General features: G+C 38.2%; 1 pseudogene; it reads left to right on the top strand.

Annotated features, from left to right (window-relative positions):
- The window catches only part of LOC149163541 (lysine histidine transporter-like 8), a 30,666-nt pseudogene extending 21,108 nt beyond the window's left edge, over window positions 1-9,558 (top strand).
- Window positions 9,559-27,148: the final 17,590 nt, after the last annotated feature.

Genomic DNA, 27,148 nt, shown 5'->3' with positions numbered 1-27,148 from the left:
CTCCATTCCATGTCACTGATGTGGGATACATCAAGGCCCTCCTTTGACGGATCACTTCTTGTCGACATCAGCTCATTATCCAAGAAGTTGATCTAGGAACACCCCCTTTAGTACTTTGAAGCTTGCATGCCTTAATGGCAAGTTTCTCACTTCCGGCGACAGGTATACATCAATGACCTTCGACCGAAAGATTTTGCGTGGTGTTCGACGCCAAGTCCTTTATTCACACCACGTGAATTGTACTGCAGTACCTTGAGGGTCATTATCATTATCGGTGATTCCTCTCGCGCTTGTTAACAGTTTACATCATTGACTGGTAATCAAGCGATGTCTTTCCATGTTCGACTTCAGAACATTTCTCACATGGATCGACTTGTACTTAGAGTGAAGATCGAACGAGATTGAAGACCCCGGATCTAGTTTCATCCATCCGGGCTGCGATATATATTTAGGAAAAATAAAGACATTGACATGTACAGCATTGCAACACAGATAATCATCCTACCAAAAGGATGATGATTTCATCAAAATCATCAGTCTACCATCAGACGATTGTCTGTTCTATGTACAGAAAAATGAATTTATAAAGCTAAGCATGGGAATGCCCGCCTCAGCTAGATCATGAAAGCAGTATGAAAAATAATGTATTGTATTGTATCTTATTACAGGTCTCCTCCCAGCATTAAAAGAACTTCGGATCCTCCTAATAAAGCATTTCACCCGATAAAAGGCCTCATACTTTAGGGGGCAACTGTTATAGAAATTTTTGTGCCTTACAGCATTGAGCATGAAATGTCCATAATCCAAGGGATCCAAAGTCCCTAAAAGAGTTGTTCCTGCCCCTAAAGGAACAAGGTCAACCATTGACAGCTTCTCCCAGAAGTTCTCCACCAAAAACCACTCAGAAACAGTCAATTCAGGATCAATTCAGAAGCTCTTCTAGCTACCTGCGTTGCAGTGCACCCCATTACACTAGCTAGGTGCGTTGCAACGCACCTAAAAGCACTACCAGGGTGTGCTGAGCGAGAAATGCCAAATGGCAATGTCATTCCGCAAGGTGTATAGACACTGGAAGCTTCCAGAATCTTCCTCAATGACACTTGCCTCAATGAATTCGACTAGTGATGAGTAAGAGGCTCTCAACCTCCAAGTGGAAGCAAGAACTGATAGAGAGAAGCCACAAGTCAAAACATAAGCTGACTCATCCTCTCTGCTTACATCTATATATGGATCTCTCACCCAGAGATCCAGGAGGCTGGAATTTTGTACTTTGCAGAGAATTGCTGTTGGTTTGAGATTGAGATTAGTACATTGGGTGATTTATGCTTTGTTGGAGGAGAGGAAGGGATTCCTTTGCTGGGAGGTAGATGCTGGATCGGGACTCACTTGGTTGTATCTCCTCTTGGACTTTGTTATCATATCAATAAAGCTATTTGAGTTTCTCCTATATGCTTGTATGTCAATGATTCTTTGTTATATTTTCATATTTAGTTTATCTTTGATCCTAAACTAGTTATGAATGTAAATCCATGTCTTTTGTGTAGTTTTCCTCTCTTGTGATCTTGCAGGAACTTAGTGAAGCTGGACCAGTGAAGGAGCAAGCAGCGGGAAACGAACAAAGGAGAAAACGATTGGATCGACAAACTAGCGGAAGACATCGGTTAGTTGCATCCTTCTTCTCTATCTACATTTCATAAAGAAGAATACTCAGATAGTTTTCCTTGTTTGTTGCTAAGGCACTATCACACCTTAGAGTGGGATAGGGGCATTCCGAATTGGATACTTTTCCCAACAACAATAGTCTTTGACCTTGTTAAGATTCTTGCTTTGAAAATATATACCAGGTCAAACCCTGAATCAAACCCTCCTCCTGTTGATCATCCTTAAAGATTGTTAAGAAAACCTAAAGTCTCTTTCCCCGAGACTGAAAGCAAAAAATTGGAAAGGACCACCTCCTTGCCAGATCAGATACTGAGTATTCAGGATATTCCTTTTGATATTAATTTCGAGCTATCCCTATTTTGTTCGAATTCTGAGTCTTGTCTTATAGAGATAGTGTTTGATCCAATAAAGTTTGTTTCATAATTACCCACCTCAAAATATTTGTTTAATCAACCTTCCACTACATCTTAGTCTTCAAAACTTGAACACGCGGTTTGGTCTAATTTCGAGAAAGTTCAAAGATTAGATGATCAATTAAAAATTACTGTAGCAAAAGCCTATATCTAGTATCAGCTTGAAAGCTTATATTCTACCATACCCTCTACTATACCTCCAAAAACAACCGTGTCTACATCCCCATCTTCATCCCAGTCAACTCAACCCATTGTAATCCCCGTATGCCCTCCCCTATGAGTCATGCCGCGATTTTCTCCCTTACAATTATCTGGTCAGTTGGGAACTTTGCCTCAGACCTTTGGCTAGAGACTTCCTCCTTTTGATGGAAACCTGGGAATCAAAATACAACAACATATTGGCAAGATGGATGATTTCATTGATTTAGAAGAGGTTGATGAAGATGATTCCAAAACGTGACTAATGGCTCAAAGTTTTTCTGGAGATGTGAAAAAATGGATCCGTGGTTTGGCAACTCACTCCTTTGATACTCCTCAGAGGCTAAAAGAATTGTTCTTAGCCAGGTGGCAGGAAAAGAAGAATCCATTGTAGATGTTGGCTGAATACAATACATTCAAAAGGAATCCTAATGAGACGGTTCAAGAGTTTACTATAAGGTTCAATCAGATCTACAATTCCATTCTAGATAACATGAAACCTCCACTTGATTTGGCACTTCAACACTATTCAGATGCCTTTGATCCGAAGATGGCTTATAAAATAAGGGAAAGAGATCTTGCCACTCTGGAAGAAATGCAAAATAATTTAGTGAGCCTGGAAGAAAACTTGATGATTAAAAAGTCTCAGTTGAAACATGAGAAACCAGAGAAGAAGGTAACCATCAAAGAAGAACCCTCTTTTTCCACCAGTCTTAAACTAGATGCTCTGATCAGAACCATGGAGAGGATGGTTGACCAAATGATAAGTTTAGATAGACAATAGGAGCCACAAGTTAGGAATCCAAATTTCAGGAACCAACAACAACCTCGGTACAACATAAAACAAAGAGAGCAGAAATATCTGGAGGCATCAACATCTCAATAGCAAATTCAAACACCCTTGCAACAGAATTATGCTTAAGGAGAATCAGAGGATGAAACAGACCTGATTGTCAAAGAAAACCACTTCTTTAGGGAACATTACCACCCCATTTTCTTGACTGAAAATGAGAAGTATGTCGAGAAGACAGAGGAATCTAAATATGAATACTACATATTGGCGAATGACTATGCATTAGAAATACAATCAGATGATTATCAAAGAGGATACTTGAATGCACTCAGCTCTCAGTAGAAGAAATATTCCTTTAGAAAAAAGGATGTCCCTATCACTCCCATTCAGAAAAGGACATCGTAGCAGAAGGATACCCAACTGAAGACAAATCCTCAAGATAATCAAAGTAAAGGCAAAGAGCTGGCAATAGCTAACCAAAAATAAGTAAACCAGACGTCTACAAGCAATCCAAACAAGGACCATGATAGTTAGAAGAAGGATCAGACATCAAAATATATGCTCGAGAATAGAGACAACACCCAAAGAGAGGTAGATAAATCTAGCTCATTCAATTTAGAAACTGAAATTTCAAAGTTGAAAGTGTCAATCCCTCTTATTGAACTAGTCAAAAATAGCCATTACAAGTCTGATATAGTTAAAATGTTGAAGTTGACCCTATGTATGACATGGTTAATGTTGAAGATGACTAGCCTAAATTAATTTTTGGTCCAACCATAGATGGTCAATGAGAAGATAGTGAGGTTCCTCCATTTTACCTGAGTTTAAGAATCCACCAGTACATTCTTCATAACTCCATGCTTGACTCTAGAGCCTCCCATAATTTAATTCCCAAGGCCATCATGGAAAATTTGGGTTTAGATATAACTCGTGAATACCATGACTTGTTTTTTTTTTATTCTGATAATGTCTGTTGTCTTGGTCTAATCAAAGATTTGGTAGTATCCCTCGACCAAATCCTAACAAAGAATGTCATAATGGTTGTGGTGCTAGCTGATATATCACCACGGTTTCATATGTTATTGTCAAGGTCCTGGGAGTGAAACTAAGATGCACACTGCAGTTAGACTTCTCCTATGCCACCATCTCAGTTTTTAGGCAATTGAGGAAATTGTACCGAGAAACCAAAATGAAATTAATGATAACTAGCAAGGAGAGGCCAAATAATCATCCTATAAATGTTGTACATACAGATTTAGAATAATTTATTTTATATAATGATAGTCGATTAAATGATGTAGATAGTCAGCTTGTGGAAATAAAATATGTACCGCAGATTTCCAATTGTATAAGGACAGTTTTAGATCGGGAAAAATAAAATATTCCAAGTTCATCAAAATTGTTAGACCAGGGTAACTCCAGAATGGACAAAAGAAATTGATTGATTATTTCATTAGACAGCGATTGTTTATATACATAAAATGGACGGATCAGTTCATCTTCTTGATGACTGTTCACGTTCCAGGTTACCCAACCGTTGAAGATTAGGTGTGAACATTCCCCCCCTTAATCTGAAGGGATGTTGGTGAGTCCAAGCATCGTTCTGAATCTTTCAAGCTTTTCTCTACCAAGCGCTTTGGTGAAGATGTCTACAATTTGCTCATTTGTGGAACAATGATGGAGATGGATTGTTTTGGCCTCAACATGATGTTGGATCAGATGATATTTAGTATTGATGTGCTTAGTACGATCATGGAACTTTGGGTTCTTGGCCAACTTTATTGCAGAGGTGTTATCAATCATGAGTGGAGTTGATTGTACTTGTTTTACCTGCAAATCTTCAAGAATTTTCCTGAGCCACACAATTTCTTTCGTTGCTTCAGCTGCTGCCACGTATTCTGCTTCTATTGTGGAATCTGCTGGAACTGATTGTTTGCGTGATCTCCAGGAGACAGCTCCTGATCCAAGACTCATAGCATATCCTGAAGTAGATACCCCAGTTTCTTTGTCTCCATCGAAGTCTGAATCAGAGTATCCAATCAAGCTGAAGTCGTCCACCTGTGTATACTTGATTCCAAGGTCTTGAGTTCCCTTCAAGTACCTTAGAACTCTTTTTGCAGCAGACCAGTGTCCCTCACAAGGCTTTTGCATAAACCTAGAGAGGATTCCAACAGCAAATGAAATGTCTGGTCTGGTAGTAGTGAGGTAGATGAGACTTCTTACAAGCTGTCTATACTTTGTTGCATCCTCAAATTCCTTTCCTTCAATAGATGTGAGCTTCAAGTTTTGTTCCATTGGAGTAGAAAGAGGATTGCACTCTGTCATGCCAAACCTGTTTAACAAATCTCCAATGTATTTCTTTTGAGAAAGAAATATGGATTTTGGATGTTGGGTTACTTCAATGCCAAGATAGTAATGAACATAGCCCAAATCAGTCATTTCAAAACTTTTTCCTAATTCTTTCTTTATGGATGCAATATAGCTTTCATTGTTCCCTATCATTAAAAGATCATCTACATATACCACAAGATATACAACTGTTTTGCCAACTTTCTTGACAAATAAAGTTGCATCATCAAGATCAAAATGTTTGAAGTTGAGTTTCAGAAGATGCTCAGTTAGTTTTTCATACCAAGCTCGTGGTGCTTGTTTGAGGCCATACAAGGACTTCACAAGTTTGCATACTTTGTGTTCATGTCCTTTCACAGCAAATCCTTTAGGCTGGGACATAAAAACATTCTCTTTTAGATCTCCATTCAAGAATGCAGTTTTTACATCCATTTGATGGACTTTCCAACCGTTCTGAGCAGCTAGTGCAAAGAGTGTCCGGATGGTGGCCCATTTTGCTGTGGGGGCAAAAGTTTCCTCATAATTGACCCCTTCCTTCTGTGCAAAACCTTTTGCCACAAGCCTAGCTTTGTGCTTGTCAAGTGAGCCATCAGCTTTGTACTTGTTCTTGTAGACCCACTTGCAGCCAATTGGTTTGGTTCCAAATGGAGGATCAACCATCTTCCAAGTGCCATTCTTTATGAGGGCATCATACTCCTTCTGCATCGCTTCTTTCCATTCATCATGAGAAGCAGCTTCTTTGAAGGAAGTTGGTTCAAAATCTATAGACAAGTTCAATTCACAATCATAAGTAACATCCATATCAATAGGTGAATTAGTGTTATCTACATCACCTCCATCTTGTCGGTTTGTATTTTTGGTTCCTGTTTTTCCAATTTCATCAGGATGAACACTTTCAAGTGTCTTTGTCAGCCACTTTGGGGGACCTTTCTGAGATGGTCTAGGCTGCTCTGTTGATTGAGTTGGGACTGAATCAAGATTGAGTCTCCCAATTCTATCAATTACATCACTTAAAGGATCATCCGGTGTTGGAGTTTCATGCACGGGAGATTGTTCTTCAGAAGAAGATTCCACATGTTGATCTAGTATAGGAATCCCCCCTTCAAGATGTGGAATCTGATTATCAAACTCTTGAAATGATTTCGTTTTTGTGAATCTATCCAAGCGATCAAGTTGCCGCTCAACAACACTGTCAGATTTGGATGATTCAAGAAAAATGACATCTCTAGATACAACAAACTTTTTATTTACTTCATCATAGAGACGGTATGCTTTAGAGGTGTTTGAATACCCCAGGAAGATACACTTACGACTTCTAGCACCAAGTTTGTTTCTATGTACCTTTGGTATTAAAGCATAACAGGTGGAACCAAAAATCCTGAGATGTTTTACCGAAGGAACATGTCCATACCACAATTCATAAGGAGTCTTGTTTCTTATAGCACTAGATGGACATCTATTCTTTATATATGTAGCACATAGAACAGCATCAGCCCAAAACATTATCTTTACATTTTTGAAGAAAAGCATGGATCGTACCATATTCAAGATTGTTCTATTCATTCTTTCTGCTACACCATTATGTTGGGGATTATAAGGTATAGTTGTTTGATGTTTGATTCCATGTTGGCGAAGATAGTTTTCAAATTCATTTGATGTATATTCTTTTCCATTATCAGTGCGAATAGACCCAATATGAGATTGTGCATCATTTTCAATCCACTTACGAAAATTCTTGAATGTTTGAAAAGCATCAGATTTGTTCTTCAATAAATAAACCCAACACATTCTGGTGTAATCATCAATAAATGTCATGATATATTTATTTCCATTTGCAGAAGGAACAGGCATTGGACCACATAAATCTGAATGAATGAGTTCAAGCTTCCTATGTGCTCTTGAATGTGAATCATGAAAAGACTGTTTGCTATGCTTTCCTAGAATGCAAGCATCACATTGCTTATGTTTTCTAGGAATTGTAGGCAAACCAGCAACACCATTTTTCTTCAACAAGCGGAGACTATCATAGTTTAAATGTCCAAATCTAGCATGCCATAATAAACTTGATGGAAGTGTACCTTCTTCATGATGAGAAATATATGAGAAATGTTGTGCATGAGCAGAGGTTCCTTGCAGTTTAAGAAGTCTTTATTCTTCTATTCCCCTCATGACAAGTGAGTGGTCAGATGCCTTTCTTACCTCAAGCTTTCCTCCAAACATATGAATGGAGTGACCTTGCTGGCGGATGTGGACCAAGGACAACAAGTTTCTCTTGAGCTGTGGGAGATATAGAACATGATCCAGAAGAAAGTCTGGAAGATCAGGCAGTTTAAGCTTGATTGTGCCAAGCCCTGATGGCTTGATTTTTGACTGATCTGCAAATTATACTGCTCCATCAACATTATCAGTGAAATCTTCAAAAAAATCTTTCCTATGAGTCATATGACAGGTTGCTCCTGAATCAAGCAACCAATCATTTTTCGAAGAAGCAAGTGAAGCATTAAACAAATCTTCATTTACTCCAATGTTACATTGTGCCTCAATATAGTGAGCAGATTCAGGTGCTTTACCTTTGTCTGTGTCATCAGTTTTACCTTTCTGCTGGTTTCTTCTCTGCTCAATTTTGTCCCATGGTAGCTTGCATGTAGAAGCATCATGTGATCCATTTCGTTTGCAGCGAATGCATTGCAGATCTGCTTTTTCTTCTTGAGAATTTCTGCCCCCCCTGCCTCTGAAGTATCTTCCTCTTCCTCTTCGTCCACCTCTTCCTCTTGTAGAATCTTGAGCAGGATGCTTTTCTTTATGAGCAAGGAAAACAGTCTCTTCAGAAGATTCAGGGACTGTCTTCTTTCCAAAGGCTTTCTCTCTTTCAGCAAACTTTTTCACAAGAGAGTCAAAGGTTATATCTTTAAGATTTCCATTTGCTTGTAATGACTCAAGATAATTGGAGTAGGTAGGATAGAGTGCTTTGAGAAAGGAAATAAGAGAGATATCCAGCTCAACCTTAGTGGATTTAATATCATGCATTATAGACTTTATTTCAGATGCAAGAGCAAGAGGATCATTATTTTTCAGTTCAAGAGTGAAGAGTTTAATCATGAGCTGAACAACTTCAAGTGCAGAATGTGTATCATAGAGTTCTTTCAGCTTTTGTAAAGCTTCAAAGGTAGTGGAATAGGATGAAATATGACGACTTACTTCTTCATTTATGGATGTTGCGATCAATGCATAGGCTTTGATGTTCTTGTTTTCCCAAATGACAAGTTCTTTATCTGATGTAGGCTGCACAGGGTCTTTGTCTTCTTCTCCGACACACACTCCTTTCCACAACTCATTGTAGATGAGGGTGTGTTTTACCATCCGAGACCATTCAGAATAGTTCTCCTTGCCAGTGAGAACTATTCCGACCATAGAGATGATTGAATGCATTCTGTAAAAAATTACTTCTGCTGATAAAAAAAAATCCTTACGTTACAGCCTTCAAATCCTTCTGATATTTGCTAAAAGCATCAGCATTTCATTATACATATCACTGCAATGCTATTATGTTTTGAAAAAATGCGCAAGGGATCACTTCAATATATCACTTCAATGTATTAATATATCACTTCAATATATCAATTTATCATGCAACACTACAAATGCTTTGATATATAAAACACTCTGACTGATATAACTTTGAATGCTTTGAAAACTGCTTATATAAACGCCTTGAATGATATATATAAACTGCGGAATACAATTTGAACTACCAAACACAGTTTTGTTACCATACGCAGTTAGGTTATCTGGCGCCGTATGTCTTCGTAATTGTCTCTTGCAATTCCTTTTTTTTTTTGTTCCTTGTGATTGCTGTCTTTGGTGATACCTTATTAATTTTTGGGATTACGATAAATCAAAGTTTCTCTTCTCTAATATGACTATCTCCTTTTTCTTTTCTGTTATGGACAGTTGGTGCGAGGGGACATACTACGAACAGACTTGCCAACTTTTGACATATGTGTAGCAAATATACCTTACCAGATATCATCTCCGCTCATCTTCAAGTTTGTCCGCACAGAGGAAAATAATGGTGAGCCGGGCAATTTTGAAACATTTCCGCGGTCTGAAGGTAATTTCACCGTTATGGAAGATAACGGCTGACGGAATGGAAAATACAGTGCCGGATTCGGCAAATGTCTACTGTCGCAGCCAGAAAATACACGGCAGAAGAGAGCAATGCACCGAGAATTAAACCTGGCTAGTTGTGGTAAACTCCAACTGGTCTACCAGACCATAGCCAACGGACTGGTAAACATTCTCGGCAGATGTACCTTGTACATAGCTATTGCATTTGCAGATAACAGCAACATGCCAGAGGACATAATAGGGAAAATTCTATGCGTTTTCATACCAACTGCGGTCAATCTCTTGGAACATAAGGCTTTGGTATACCCACGAGGCCGACATAGGTGAAAGCATCTTAACAACGGTCTATTCGGATGAGAAAACTACAGATGTGTTAATACAGATGCGTTAAGATACTGATGCGTTAAGTGAGAATGTTAGGTGATAGAGCGTCAGGGCAGCACAGGCGTGGCAGAGACTCAGGACAATCAATGAGACGCACAAGTATTCATGGGCGCAAGACAGAGGCAGCGCTCAGGTATTCATAACCGATGTGCAGAGAATCAATGAGAGGAGTTACGACTATTCTTAGGACTAGCTCTGATACCATGTCAGACCAGGGTAACTCCAGAATGGACAGAAGAAATTGATTGATTATTTCATTAGACAGCTATTGTTTATATACATAAAATGGACGGATCAGTTCATCTTCTTGATGACTGTTCACGTTCCAAGTTACCCAATCGTTGAAGATTAGGTGTGAACAAAAATAGCCATCGGACAAGGCAGAGAAAGGCTCAGAACAACCATCAAAGAAGGTAATGGAAAATTCACAACAGCCTGAAGAGAAAGTTCAAAAAGTTGACCCAAAGTAGAGACCAGATTTACAACCCTTGGAAGAGGAGCATGGTCTTTGGACCATGGACTTTGATGGTGTTCTCGGGAAAGATGGGGCATGCATTGGGATTTGGATCTGAAGTACACATCATCAGCAAGGTGAGGTCCCTCAAAATGTTAGATTATGCTCGTGCAAGTTAGCTTTTTATTGCACTAACAATGAGGTGGAGTACGAAGCACTGATCACAGGCTTAAAGATCTTGAAAAGATTGGGTGCAAGAAGAATTTTTGTGTATGGTGATTTAGAACTTGTGATCAAGCAAGTTAAAGGTGAATATCAAGCTCACCATCTGTGGATGAGATAATATAGAAATGTTGTTTTAGATATTTTGAGAATGTTTGAATATACACTTTCGGTGGTACCAAGGAGTCAAAATCTTATGGCCGATTCATTAGCTACAAGTTCCTACAACTGCAAACAATTTCAAAATCCCAATTTTTTAAAACAAGAAATTTGAGATTCATGTAAAGCATCGACCCTCTGTTCCTAACAACTTGCGATATTGTCAAGTATTCTGGGATGATAAGTAGGTAAATAATTTTCTTCAAAGTGAAGGAGAGTTTGAGAATTTTTCCATGGATGAAGTTTATGACAGGGATGATCAAGTCATCGAGGCAACCCAAGTTGATGTACTGCAGTTAAAGGATAACAATATTCCGAAAGGTCTTGTACCTTTGGAAGAATTGTTTGATCAGGACAATGTAGCAAGGAAACCCACATTGGTTCCTACAGAGAAAGGTGTCGAAGACGTAAACATCGGAAAAATAGACAAACCAAAAATGATCAAGTTGTCCAAATCATTATCTCCTGAGGTAAAAGAAAAATATATTCATTTATTGTTTGAATTTTCTGATGTTTTTGCATGGGATTATGCAGACTTAAAGGAGTATGACAAGAAAATAATTCAGCATACCATCCCAATTAAACCAAATCAAAAGCCCTTTAGACAAAAGCTAAGAAGGATTAACCCAAGGTTGCTGCCATCCATAGAGAAAGAAATTAATAGACTTTTCAAGGTGGGCATCATTGTTCCCATCAGATTTTCTGATTGGATATCAAATCTAGTCCCGACGAGAAAGAAGACCAGAGAAATTAGGCTTTGCATAGACTTCAAAAAATTAAACAAAGTATCTCTGAAAGATAATTATCCGCTTCCCAAAATGGACCATATCCTTCAAAGAGTTGTTGGCACTTCCCGGATGTCACTACTGGATGGATATTCTGGTTACAATTAGATTTTAGTGCACGAGGATGATGAGGACAAGACAACATTTACCACACCTTGGGGCACATTCAAATATGAAAAAATGCCATTCGGTCTAAAAAATGCAGGGGCCACTTTTCAGTGTGCCATGGACATAGCCTTTTCCAATGAAAAAGATGTTTTCTTGGTTGTATATTTAGATGATGTAATGGTATTTTCACATTCAAATGATGAGCATTTACATAATTTCAGAGTTATTTTCCAGAGATGTAGAAAGTTCGGGATCTCTCTCAATCTGAAGAAAAGTTTTTTTCTATGGAGGAAGGAGAACTTCTCGGCCACATCATCTCAAAGGACAGCATCAGTATTGACCCTTCATGGGTAGAAGCTATTCAGTAAATTGATTTCCCTCGCAACAAGAAATAAATACAAGCATTCAATGGTATGATGAATTTCTTATGCAGATTTATTCCTATTTTGGCTCAAAATCTTAGAGAGATGACAAATATGTTGAAAAAATATAATGATGTAAATTGGTTCGAAGAAGCCCACAAGTCCTTTCATGCAGTAAAACTTGCCTTGACCACTGCCCCTGTTTTATCAGTCCCGATTACTCCCTTGATTTCATAATATTCTCTTTTTCTTCTAAGCATACCATGGAAGTAGTATTGATGCAAAAGAAGGATAAAACTGAGCTTCTAATAGCATTTTTCAGTCGCAATATCAGGGATGCAGTGCTTAAGTACAAAATCATAGAGAAATAGGCTTTGGCTTTGGTAAAGGCGGTGAAAGATTTCAAAGTTTACATTTTACATTCGCATACTCTTGCTTATGTGCCTAATGCAGTGGTAAAAGAAGTTCTTGTGCAGAATGAACCAGAAGGTAGAAGAGGTATATGGATAGCAACATTATTAGAATATGACCTTGAGATCAAGCTTACCAAGTTGATCAAGGGTCAAGGCTTAGCCAAACTCATGGCTGAGTCAAATTTCCATGCTCTAGATATCAACCTTGTAGCAGCATTGTCTGATAATCAAGAAGAAGTAGATCTCATTCAGGTATCTAATATCTTTTTATCATCTCCATGATATTTTGATATTATTTATGTTTTAAAACATATAAATCCCCCTCCAGGCATGTCTAAGGCTAATAGCAGGTCATTGAAGTTGAAGTCTTGTAAAGATGAATATAAAGAAGTAATAAATGACTTCCACAAAGGAGATTGTGGGGGCCACTTGTACTGGAAGACCACGACCAACAAAGTACTAAGAGCAGGTTACTATTGGCCTACACTTTTTGAAAATATCTACAAGGTAGTGATGAGTTGTCTCGAGTACCAAGTTTTCCAAGGTAAAAAAAAAACTTCTTCCTTTGCCTTTACAACCTATATCATTTCATTCACCTTTTTAGCAGTGGAGCCAAGATTTCATAGGTGAGATTAACCCATCATCATCGGCACAACACAAGTGGATATTGACAACTACAAACTACTTTACTAAATGGATCGAAGTGATCCCAACCAGGAAAGCAACAAATTCAGTTATCATTCAGCTTTTAGAGACTAATATCTTGTCCCATTTTGGTTGTCCTAATAAGATCATCACAGATAGCGCGGCAACATTCAAGTCTAAAAGGATGACTGAGCTTTGTGACAAATATAACATTAAGTTTGGACATTCTACAACATACTATCCAAAAGGAAATGATTTGGCAAAGTCCTCCAATAAATCCTTAACAACATCATCAAGAAAATGTTGGAGGCCAACAAAAAGAGTTGGCACAAAAAGCTAATCAATACATTATGGGAAGATCGGGTGAGTAGTAAGAAATCTCTTGGACTTTCTCCTTTTCAAATTGTATATGGAGTAGATACTTCTTTTCCTTCATCATTAACAGTCCATGTCATGAAATTGTTACAAGAAGAAGGAAGTGAAGAGAATGATATACAATGTCGGATCAATCAAATGATTCACCTATAGCAGACATGGGATGAGGTATTTTAGAACACCTCTAAGCTCCATGATAGGATAAAGAAAATATATGACCGGAAAACAAAGGAGGATGATTTCAAAATTGGAGATGTGGTGCTTTGTTGGGATGCTAGAAACAAAGACAAGGGTAAGCATGGTAAATTTGAAAATTTGTGGAAAGGCCCTTATCAGATTTCAGCTTTCCAAGGGCAAAATGATTTCTTGTTGGATGAGATGAATGGAGAACCATGCTTAGGAGGACCAGTTAATGGTAGGCTCCTTAAGCACTATCTTTTTTGAAATATGCTTCTTGGAAATGTCCCGGTTTTGATTATACATAACAGTTTAACTTTTTGCAAGTGTGAAGTAGAAAATCACTAGAGTTCAGAGCCTGAAGTGAAGGCCATGGAGCTTCACTGATTTTCTTCCATTTTCAATGTTCAATCATCAGTTAAGTAAGTCAATTTTGAGTCATTTTTTAATTTATTTTAAGTCAGTTTGTGTTATTTGAGTTATCGGAATTCAGACATGCATTTTAGTCTAAGTTTTTGACCGTATTGGCCCACATGGTTAGACACTTGGTCGAAAGTGTTCTTGGCACCTCCAAGGAGCTAAACTCCCCAAATACCGCTGATGTTAGAGTCAATATTTGCATATTTCCATTAGTGATCAAAACTCCTCTTTTGGATCATATTAGGGTCCCATTATGAAAATATTTTCATTCCACCTAGGTCCTCATTCAAAAATTTACTCACTGATGGTAGCCCTACTCAAAAATCTCACTCTCCCTCAAAAAATCTATACTTGCTAGTCCACCTTCTTGTGCCTTACTGAGCATACATTTATCATGAAAGCTCATTTCATCATGTTTTGTGTCAGTCAAGTCCACATGGAGTCTAGACATTCAAGGTCTCATTGGGTCACTAGTTTTCATTTTTCAAGGTCCAATAATACTCCATTTCACTGCATAAGGCCAGAAAAAGTATGAGAGTGAACAAAATAATATCCCTTTTTTATTTAAAGAGGATTTGCAAACATGTGAGGATTCTTTCCAAAGTTGTAATTTTGATTTCAAGTATGAGTTTCATCCTGTTGTGGTAAAAACACAACACCCCCATTTCTGACTTGTTCACTTCAAAAAATGGGGACCCTTTCTATAAATTTTTGGCTAAACGCCTTTTAGGATTTTTATTTATTTGATTATTCTACGTTTTTGTTAATTTTTTATTTTCTTTGGATTCTTTTATTTATTTATTTATTAAAATCAAATTTTTATAAGCTTCTCATTGACGCTTGTTTTGCTTTATTTGGTCAACTGGTTTGAAAATGGTACTCCTTTGAAGTCTCATCATTTATCTAATCTGGGTTAAAAAAGCTATTTTTATTTATTTTCGGAGTGGCTGTAGTTTAGATAATTTCATAACTAATTTCATTAAAATAAAACTAAAAATAAAAAAATGATATTTAATATTAAATTTTGAATTAATTAAATTAATATGATTAATTTAATGAAAATAAAATTATATATATATATATATATATATATAAAACAAAAAATTATATCGCATATCGCAACCATCACAATTTTAATAACATGCACATCTTAAAAAACACGATTACCTTCATTTCCCGATACGCGATGGCTCTTCAAGCATTAACCAAAATTTAATAAAATACCATGTGTTTAAGTCTCAATGCGATCGCTCCATCGCATCGGAGTCCTCAATTGTTACAACCCAACTTAACCCTTCATACGATGCGATGAAATCTCATACTGCAAAACATATTTCTCGCATAATTCTTATCGCATGTTTCTTAAACGACCACTTAAACCAAAAAGCACACATGCGATGAGGGCAATGGGAGAGAGGTTTTAACTTTGGCTTAATTAGCTTTTGGTTTATTCTTCATGCATTTTGAAACATATATGTACGTTCATGTTAAAATTTAATATTTTTTTTTTTTTTTTCAAAAGGTGGAAAAACCTATCAAACTCAGTTTGTCAAACCAACAGTGAGGACAGCCATCTCTGGCTGCTATCCGCGAATGTCAGTTGACACATCACTGTTATCAAGGAAAACCACGCCACCTGAAATAACCCGCTGGTGGTCCGTAAGGGAGCAGGCTTTCACTCCTGCCAGATGCCTCTGGGTCTTGGGCCATTAACCTATTTCCTTACGTCCGAGGAAGACGAGCTCTTAGCCAAGCAGAAGCAGTTTTAGGGCATACTCCAGGCCCTATGTTAAAATTTAATATAGTTAATGAATATTAATAATAAATTATTTATTAAATTATTTTAATATAATTAAAATTAATTAATATTTAAGTATATAATTAATTTAATTTAATTAAAATAATTGTATGTGTATATATATATTATTAATTTAATTTAATTAAAATTAATTATTAGTTAGATTAATAAGCAGGTTATTAAATAATTGGTTTAGTTTATAATTAACAAGTAAATTAGAATTAATTATTAGTTAATTAGAATACTAATTCAAGATTAGATTTTTAATTAAAATTCTCCTTTTTAGCCCAGCAACAGAATTTCCAGAGTTATGTCAGATTCGACTCATCAACTTTGGAAGCTCATAAAATGAGTTTTACTTGACCAAATGAGGCCCAGGACAGCTCATTGAAAAGAAAAAATCAAGGATAATATTTCTGAGGAGGTTTCACTAATAGATTTGGTCATTAATTGAATCAAAAATCATGTAGAAGATCAAGCTCCGAATTTATAAAACAAAATCAATTCTCTGAGATATTTTCTGCATTTTCATTTGTCCCAAGCCTCTTCTAATTGCAGATCCATTCGTCAATAATATCCTTGGCCAATTAAACCATCCCAGGCATCAATAGAGAGCTTATATTTTATTTTCAATTATTTATTTGAATTAAATTTGTTTGGATTTGTTTTAAATGCCAGAAATGATATTTTTTTTCTCGGTAAAAGACTAAACTATTATATTATGTACAGGAGTCAAAAAATACATCATGGTAAAACAAGAGAGAATCAGGCTCTGGGTATCTCACCCGAGAGCAATTGAGGCATCCAAAAAACTAGCCCACGCAGGGGCGCCAGACACAAGAGCAAGACTTCCCATAAGAGCACGCCCACGCAGGGGCACCAACCATTTCATCCCACGCAGGGGAGACTGACCTTACCCAAATCATTGACACAAAATTCAGGAACAGAGACATTAAACCAGGGAACGAAAGAGACCAGAAGCATTGTTACTATAACTGAGTCAAAAAACAAACAGCAGAAGAGACCAGAAGACCAAACAAAAAGCCATAGGAACCTTGTGCGCGGGCGTCATCAATCGTCCATTTGCACTTCCTCTACCCGGCACCAACCATAGGCTTCTCTTTCAGCAGCGGTGGGAAAGGTGTCTTCCTCCCCGCCAGTTCCCGTCCTCTGATCTTGCTTGCGTTGCTTTGCGTTTTCCGGATCTGAGGCCACACCTTTAACCTCCTGCTCCTTATCAGCTTCAGGGGCCTGTGCTTCATGCTTCTGATTGTCAGTCGTCCTCTACCCCTGTTCATCCAGGGCGTCCTCATCTTCCCGGGCATTTTCGATGAACAAGACTGAGACATGCGCACTGATCCGCGGATTGTTCATGGCACTGCTGAAATTGAAGATAGTTGAGCCAAAGGCAGGCAAGGCAGTCGAGCTCGAAGCCCCTGCATCCATGAATTGGTTGGAATGGAGGGGTTTAGCGCCAGTGGAGCGAGCAATGTTGCAGTGGCAGCAATGGACAACATTGTCTGCTTCATGACTGCGCGAGATTCCCCCTCTGGAAGTGCCTCGGTGGCTAAGAAGACGCTGTTGAGGTCTCACCATTCTCGCAGGAGGCAAGGGAAGGAAATTCCAACAGACCACGGGGTAATCCAGACCTCCTACAACCGGACCCCCTGCAACCAGAGCCGACTGAGGGATGAACCAGACAGACGGAGAAGATATCCTGACAGAGACGGAGAGGCCAGGCAACTGCATTACCACCAACATTCTCTGATCATATACTGTGATATCCCTTATGACTTCACCGGCCCTGCGTTGGAGCTCACCCGCCATAACTGTTGCTGTCGCCTGAGCCGAATTACCTCGCGGAGCATTAACTAACCCCTACCATTCCACCTTATACCATCTGCGATCGATAGCTGTATTGTCTACGGCTGCCACGTGATGGCCATTGGCCGGCATGTGGCCATCCCCCTTCGCCTGTCCCATCTCAGTTAGCACCCGCATCCGGGGGAGCTGCGTCTTTCTGGACCAGTCGAGAGCACTCTTGAGCCTTGTCATGTGTTAAAATAGTGTTCAGCTGCCCTGTGATTAGAGAGTGGTCAGTCTCCACTCCCACATTGGCCATGAAGTCTGCAACCCTGTTGCCCTCCCGTCTTGTGTGTGTGAAGGTGATTGCTCTGTTGTTATGGAGCTCACATTCTATGGCCTCCAGTCTTGCTTCAAGCCTCCAGCTGGTGGCTATTTTCCTGGCCTGAGATCCATTTAGGATTTTTTTGGCCATGTTTATGAGGATCTGAGAATCTCCTTCCACCTCCAGGGGGTGAAAGTTGTGTCCCCCAGCAAGTAGTAATCCCCGCCATAGACCCTCTAGCTCAGCTGAGTTGTTGGTGTCCCATCCAATGTTTCCGAAATACAGCATCAGGGGAACACCTTCATGATTCCTTATTATTCCTCCAAAGCCTGCGAGACCGGGGTTCCCTTTTGAGGCACCATCAAAGTTGAGTTTGAATGTATACTTTGGTGGGGGCTTCCATGTGTTCTGATTTTTATTGCTGGTTTTAGAGTGGTCCAGCTTGTGAGAGCCTTGAGTATGATGTATTTTCCAGTTGTCCATAATGGTTTTCTCGTTGGCTAGCGTAGGCCAGTCCTCCTCCTTCCAGGGTTTTAGCATAAGAGTCTCTTGAAGATTTCTGCAGAGCAGGTTCCAAATGCTGTCTATCGAGGAGCACTGATTTTTAAAAATACGCTTGTTTCGCTCCTTCCATATGCTCCACAAAACTAGCCCGGGAACTAGTCTCCAAAGATGATTGAGGATTTCACTCTTGTAAGGGTCCTGTTGCCACTGACGTATAGAATTCGTGATTTCATTCTCAAGTCTGCATCTTCTTTGACACCGAAAGCTCGCCTTTTCCCAAAGTTGATTTGCCAGGGGGCAAGAGTCCAGCAGATGTTGGAGAGTTTCCTCATGGGCGTTGCAGTTGAAACAGATGGAGGGGCCATGAAAGTTTCTTCTTCTAAGCTTGTCCCAGGTTAGAATTCTCTGATGTCCTACCAACCAGAGAAAGTGACAGATTTTGGGCCAGGAGCCAGAACTCCAAATTTTACTCCAGATTGGGTCCTGGGGAACAGAGTCATTGCATATGATTTTGTAGGCCTCGGACGTGGTGAAAGCTCCTTTCGGTTGGTATCCCCACCTTAGAATGTCTCTACTCTCGTCGCACCTAATTTTCCTTTTGCTGAGTTCCCTTTCCAGCTCCATGGAAATTTGGAGATCTTCATTTGTGAGTACATGGTTACCCGGTTTCCAAATCCTGAAGCCCTTCTCAGATTCCTGAGCCCAGTACTGCCTAATCTTAGCTTGTTGTGTCTCCTCCTCAATGGTGTCCGGTGGCAGGTTCAGAACATTGCTAAGAATAGGCATTTGGTTCCAGGCGTCTGTCCAAAATCTAGTGGTGTGACCGTTTCTTACCTCCCAGAAACTGTGCTGCTGAATCATTTGATAGTGTTCTTTGGCTGCATTCCAAATTAGCGATCCTTTATCATTGGGCTTTAATCTGATGAGTTCTTCCTGGGGTCGATGATTGGCATACTTTGCCGTCCATAATGTGACCCAGGGTTTACCTGGATTGGTGAGCCATTGCCACCATATTTTGGCTCCCATGATGGCATTGCTGTGCTCGGGATCTCTTAGACCAATGCCTCCTTTTGCTTTTGGTTTGCATACAGTGCTCCACTTTACCAGTGCCCATTTGCGATTAGTTGCATTGCTGCCCCAAAGGAAGCCTCTCTGAATATTCCTTAGTCTTTTTAGGACCCACTTTGGTGCAGCCAGGATGGAAAATAAGTACAGCGGCATTGCTTGAAGAACGACCTTTATGAGCACTGCGCGGCTGACTAAGTTCAAAGCTCTGTGCGTCCACTGGTTGAGACGGGATTCAAGCTTTTCAATAAGGTTGCGCCATGAGGAGTGCTTGATGGCAGAGACAGTGAGGGGGGCCCCAAGGTATTTGGAGGGAAGGGTGGCAATAGGTGTTGAGTCTTGAAAATGTCATTCATTTGCATTACACTTTCACTATTATGTCCATTATATCACTTCCATTTCACCTCCATTTCACTACTATGCCACCACATTCATCCCACTTTCATTATCATTGGGCCACCTTTATGTTTTTCCAATCTTTATTATTTCTAAGCCTTTTAAGTGAATTTGTGGTTAAACATTATAAAATAATGTGCATATGCTTATACCTAACAAATGGGTTGAGTTTATTGACATGTGTAGGTTGAAAGGAGGCTTCTAGAAGACCCTTATGTGGCACTCTAAGGCCAAATTCGAATTTGGTTGGAAAGAATCATAGGATCATGAGGATATGTGTCACATCTCCTAATTGTATTGTAACTCTATAAAGACATGTGTCTTATCAGTTCCTATTTTGATTAGGACTCTAGAGGTAGAGGGAGAGATTCATGGACTATCATTAATGAGATGGCTCTCATCTTTTTGTATAAATAGGAGATCTCTCTCCTTCATTTGCTAGTCTTTCCTTTAGTCTTTTCTTAGTCCTTTTAGCTTGTTAGTCCCATGGCTTTTGAAAGCTTTTGTACTTTGTACTTTTGAAGAAATTGAATAAAGCTTTGATGTTCTCAACATGGAAGGAGATGTGAAGTAGATGTCATGGAGCATATTAGGATGTAAGTAGAGTAGATTTCATTTTGTAAATATTGCTTTGTAGAATGTAAGGTAGATTAGATTTTCATTTATGCAATTTTAATTTATGCAAGTGTGTTTAATTTTGCTTTGATTTCATAGGTGGTAGGGGGCCCCTGCCTTGTACAGATGTCTTTGTTGTATTTGCTTTATCTCTAATGGTATTTTCAGTTGTCATATTCATAAGTTGCTGCCTTTATTTTATTTTTCTAGCTTGATTTCTAAGTTTAGTTTCTCAAGTTGTATGCTAACATATTGATGGTCTCCTTATCATAAGTTGTTCATCTTTAAGAGATCAGAATACTAATAAATCACAGCTTGCTTTGAGTAGTTTTTTACTTATATCACTAACTCTTTCTTCACTTGTTACACATTACAATGTATGTTGGAAGCAGAATGTTGGAGAAAGGCAAAGTGGTGTTATAATTTGTCATCTTAGAGCTTGATTACTTTTTAGACTTATATCTAACTACTTCTTAATCGTGTTTCACATAGTACTATATGTTGGAAGCAAAGTGTTAGGAAGAGATGAACATTATAATTGGTCTTTAAAGTGGTTTTTCTTACCTTTTTATTGCAGCAGCATGAGTAGTGACTAGTGCCATTAGAAAGTGGTTTTTATGCTTTGCTTTCAGTTTCATTTCAAGTTATTTCTTTCAAGCTCTTTCTTTGCAAGTTTAGAAGGTAGTTAGAAACCACCAGTTACACACACTCACTCATTTAGAAACCACCATACACACACAAATCACTCATTTGTTTATAAAACCATTACTATAAACAAAATAAACTATAAAACAACGAAGTAAGAAAAAGGTTAACTAAGCACATATAGTGCACCACACTTCATCAGTTTACGATACCCTGATTGATAATTTATGTAGAGCAATTTAAGACGTTAAATTGACTAGACATTTTGGCGCCGTTGCCGGGGAAGTGTAATTAGGAGACCTTATTTCTTACATCTGAAAAAAAAATTAACAATTCTTGAGTATGCTCTCCTCCTGCACTTTGTGTGATCTAGAGGATCAGAAAAAAGATTGTTAAGTAGAAAAGAAAAATAATAATTCTTGAGTATGCTCTCCTCCTGCACTCTGTGTGATCTGGAGGATCAGAAAAAGAATTGTTAAGAAAAAATAGGAGACAAAATAAACTTTAACATTTCAATTGATTCAAAAAAAAAAAAAAATGATGATGAAAAAATGAAACTCAAGTGCTTTGATAGGTTCAAATTGTCCAAAATTGTCTGGTTATGCTTTGTGGTGGTCTTCAAAACACTGTATCCTATTTTAATAAGGTTTTGCAACTTAGCTGCGGAAACTGCCTGATTCCGCAGCTAGCTGACAATTCCGCAGTTGTTTCAAGGTTTAGCAGGTTACAGGCATCTAATAAAAAAACCGACCACATGGGCATCTCCAGAGTTGTCCCAACATGGATCCTATCCTAGTCACCCATCTCAGATCGATGAAAAACTAGCCTAAGACCTCAGTCAAAGTCTTGTTTTTAGCATGTTTTTTTTTTAAGTATTTGCTGCCTGAAATTGAAAATCATTAATCCTTTTTATAAAATTTTACAATTTCAGAGAAGAAAAAAAAGAGAAAAGCAATCTATGGCTGTCTCCATTCCTAGTTTTCATTGTGGCTTCAATAAAAAATCTGCCTCCTTGATCAAGCTTTGGCCTGAAATAAACATGCAACATAAAAAATGCACTGTATATATGAGAAAACAAAAAGGACCGAATTGTGCAGTTTTGGAGGTTGGTTCCTGTAGGAGGCATTCATCATTTAGTGGCATATTTTTGAGTTGATTTCACCCTTGGATAGCTACATTATCAGTCAAACAGAGAGTTGCTTACATCCCTGTGCTTGTCCTTCAGCCATGGCCAGTTTTCTAGCTCGGAGTAGCTTTGATGTTCTGAACCTCTTCATGAAAATAGAATTTCAATAATGGAACAAGCTCATCAAAATTCATATGCTGTGAGACCACTTCAGATGGTTTAATAAACTCTCTTTGTTGGACTAGTAAGGCAACTGCCCTTTTTGGATCTAAAGTCATGAGTGCCAACGCCTTATCTTGCAAAGCATCATGTAGATTATGCTCCTCAATAAATTCAAATATGCCAGGTTTCCTCAGATCTGCATATATTGCAAAAGCTTTCTCGTACTGTTTATCAATGACATACAAGTCAGCTAGGGCCTTTTTCAAAGTTGGAGTCATGAAACTCATGTTTAGCTGATTATCGGATTTGCAGAAAACATGTGTGCAAACAGTACGGATTGTGAAAGTACAGAGATGCAGGGGGTTGAATGATTTGAATGATTTGGATGTGTTGAACCTGTACACACCTGCAAAACAGTAGATCAAACAAGAACAACGAATGCAGCAATAAAAACATCAACTCAGAAAGAATGCAGAACAGAGAACAGTAAAACTCAGAAAAAAAAAACGTAAACACAGTAAAAACGTCAAACTTCAAACATTCGATTTGCCCACATGGAGATGAATTTCAAAAAACTAAAACATGGGTTTCTTTTCCAGGTGGGTTAGTTCAATAACCCAGAAACCGTTTGAGAAAATTCGTGGCGGTCTGGGAGAAATCTTCGGTTCTTTGGAGCCTCTTTTTTGCCACCGCGTGAAAAAATTGAGTTATTAAACTGATAGTTTGATTAATGGATTAACTCCGCGTGCCTGAGGGAAGGAATTCTAATTGGGATCAATTACAATCTAGCATATAACACCAATTACATGCCTTTACACGCCTTCCCTCTTATTCAATTCAAACCTGTTTAGAGACGTGTTCCAATTGAACACGACTCTCTGCCATTAAATCTCATGAAGTCGTTGTCGGTTAGATGTTGGGAGAAAATCATGTTTGACGGATCCCCTGCTTAAGGATAATACCCTGTAGGCCTTGACATCTCTGCGCTTGGCTCTTAAACATGTTGTGGAGACCCTCAAGTTTGGCCACAAGAGTAGCAAGCTGTTCAGAGCGCAAATTTCACAATGTAACTCCTCAGTTGGAGCAGGCTTTAAGTGAATTGGCTTATGTAGAACTTGAATTGTCAAATGAAGTTCGAGAACAGGTTGAACTTGTACATGCCGTCATTTGTAACCATCTTATAGCCACTTCACATGAATTTTTTTGGTTATGGCTCTGCTACATATGGGCAACCTGTTTAGGGCTATCCTACTAAATTAATCTTGCATCAATATTATTGACGAAAAGCCATGTCCATAATGCCTGTCTCTTCACCATGTGCTACTGCTTTTGCTATTACAAAATCTGTTGTTGCTGCCCTTGAGAGATATACTCTGTTGTTGCTGCCCTTGAGAGAGCAGAGAATGATGCCGTCATCTTCCCATATAGGAAATTCATGTCACAAAGAAAAAAAAACAACAAAACATTAAGATTTGGACTCCAAAGGATCAAAATAATTTTGTTATGAACTTTTTGTCATATGATCCCCTGATATGATCTGAGGTTTTTGTTGTAATTACTACACTCTGCACTTTTCGCAGCCAATACAGTGTTTCCGCAGCCAATACAGCGTTTCCGCAACCAATCCCAGATTCCGCAGCTGTTTTGTTAAACTCTAGGTTGTAGGTGTCATCAGGCAAAACAGGTCACATGGGTAGCTAGGGAAATGTCAGTACATGGACGGTGTCCTATTCATTCGGTCAAATTTGATGAAAAAGACCCCGGTCAAAGGGAAGTCAAATTGTGTATTATCACAAAGTCGCCATACTGAGTCGCCACACTAAGTCGCTGCATGTCAAGAAAAAAATAATAATTTTGAATCAATGAAATGAACAAGTTATTTTCTCACTTTTCTGAAGGTATTGATTAATTTTGGACTGATAATGAAAGATGAATGGCTAACTTTTTATTCAAGATTTTTAGCTACAGAGCTGTTCCCCAATTCCGCAGCCAGAAAAACCTCATTGTTCAAATCAGCCTATCTTTCTCATACAAAATCAGATTTTGATGATTTAAGTACCATTGGAAAGATCTCAACAAGATCTATACAATGAGAAATATATCATTAGAGTTTGAAATGGCAAATAATGAAATAAATTGCTGAAAAGAAGCAACATCAACTTGAGGCACTAATTCCAAAGCAGGTATAAATTCTTTTGATTTTTCCTTTGAGAACTTGTTTCAGTAATACAAATTCTTAGTTTTGTGTGTAAATATCATAACTAGAGAGATTGGCCACCTCTCTCCTTTGATAATCTTACATTCCATTGCAGAAGAAGTATTAGTTTTTTTTGCAGGTTCCAGGAGGAAGGACAAATGACTACAAGGGAATGGTGTCTCTCTAAGAGACCAATTTGTTTCATAAGAGGATGATCAGCAACAAAGAGGAAATATGTTGATGCAAAATCAGATCCAAACACTTGAAAAACTTTCAGATACTATTGTCTCCATCACATCCATCCATCACATCCATACTTCATAATAAACCATTCACCTTATTCCACTCCATATTTTCCATTTTCATTCACATACACTTTCCATCTCTTTTTGTCCATTCATAACCCACCAATAAAAGCAAAAGGCACATTCACATGCTTATTGCCCATTGTCATTTCTTTTCTCCATTGCCATTTTCCATTTTCATTTTCCATTCCTTGTCATTTTCATTCCGCAAATAAACCCTGCTTCAATGCAAATTATTGAGTCCATAGTCTTTTGAGTCTAATTTCTTTGTAAAAACACCTTGAGGCTTGCATGCCTTAATGGCAAGTCCTCATGCTGACAAACAATGGGAATACATTAATGTCCCTTGTTCGTTAGATCTTCTAGGTGACTCGACATCAGCAAATTCATTCGTACCTAGCAAGATGTGTTTGGGCATCTTGACTCCCATTGTCATCAATGGTGAGAGTGCTCGTGTTGACTAGTGGCATCCATTAATGGCCACTAAGCCAACAATTTCCTACTATGTTCGACATCAGAACATCTTTTCACATAGTAGGAATTGTGCCAATGAGTTTTGAAGACATGAAGACTATTATTTTCAGCATTTTGGAGCAGATTCAGCAAGTTTTAGTAGAAGCAATAAAAAGTCATCTTATCTCTCTATCCATGACTCCTCTTGATCAGCCACTTGAAGAAGAAAATGATCAGAAGTTTTCAGCCACTACACATACAACTCATCCATTCCAAAGGGTAAGTGTAGGTACGACATTTTCTAACTTTTAACCATAGAATTCCATAAAAAGCTAGAATGATAATTGTTGGAAAAACATTTCTCTTCCTCATTTCATAAAATTGCCAATACCATCAGTTGGGGGGGGGGAATACATTCATATTCATATCTTGCCATGTCCATATCATATTCAAGAGCTCACATACTTCCAACATATATTAAATATTACATTGCTATTATGAGCATACAATGGCTTTTGAAAAAGTGCTTAAAGGATAAATTGGATACAAACAAAATCATGGTTGTCACACAAGAACCAACCATCATGCAATCCAATAAAGATATACTTTGCAACAATAATCAAAATATCATTATGCAAAGTTCAAAGATCAAAATAGAAGGCAACAAAAGAAAAAAAATGGTTGTAACACAAGAACCAACCATGTTGCAATTCAAGTGAAACACTTTGCAGAAATATGAAGTTATCAAATGATATCATGCAAAGTTAAGCCAAAGCTCAAGGATCAAAAGAGTTAATGTAATATATATTGCATGAGGACATGCAATAGCTTCGGTTGGGGGGTATGTTGAGTCTTGAAAATGTCATTCATTTGCATTACACTTTCACTATTATGTCCATTATGTCACTTCCATTTCACCTCCATTTCACTACTATGCCACCACATTCATCCCACTTTCATTATCATTGGGCCACCTTTATGTTTTTCCAATCTTTATTATTTCTAAGCCTTTTAAGTGAATTTGTGGTTAAACATTATAAAATAATGTGCATATGCTTATACCTAACAAATGGGTTGAGTTTGTTGACATGTGTAGGTTGAAAGGAGGCTTCTAGAAGACCCTTATGTGGCACTCTAAGGCCAAATTCGAATTTGGTTGGAAAGAATCATAGGATCATGAGGATATGTGTCACATCTCCTAATTGTATTGTAACTCTATAAAGACATGTGTCTTATCAGTTCCTATTTTGATTAGGACTCTAGAGGTAGAGGGAGAGATTCATGGACTATCATTAATGAGATGGCTCTCATCTTTTTGTATAAATAGGAGATCTCTCTCCTTCATTTGCTAGTCTTTCCTTTAGTCTTTTCTTAGTCCTTTTAGCTTGTTAGTCCCATGGCTTTTGAAAGATTTTGTACTTTGTACTTTTGAAGAAATTGAATAAAGCTTTGATGTTCTCAACATGGAAGGAGATGTGAAGTAGATGTCATGGAGCATATTAGGATGTAAGTAGAGTAGATTTCATTTTGTAAATATTGCTTTGTAGAATGTAAGGTAGATTAGATTTTCATTTATGCAATTTTAATTTATGCAAGTGTGTTTAATTTTGCTTTGATTTCATAGGTGGTAGGGGGCCCCTGCCTTGTACAGATGTCTTTGTTGTATTTGCTTTATCTCTAATGGTATTTTCAATTGTCATATTCATA

Source organism: Pinus tabuliformis, chromosome 5_1 (assembly GCF_031772625.1).
Source record: "Pinus tabuliformis cultivar Carrire ecotype Pingquan chromosome 5_1, CPIR1, whole genome shotgun sequence".
NCBI classification, from domain to species: domain Eukaryota; kingdom Viridiplantae; phylum Streptophyta; class Pinopsida; order Pinales; family Pinaceae; genus Pinus; species Pinus tabuliformis.
The sequence above is the reverse complement of the archived record's forward strand: the minus strand, read 5'-3'. Positions and strand labels throughout refer to the sequence as shown.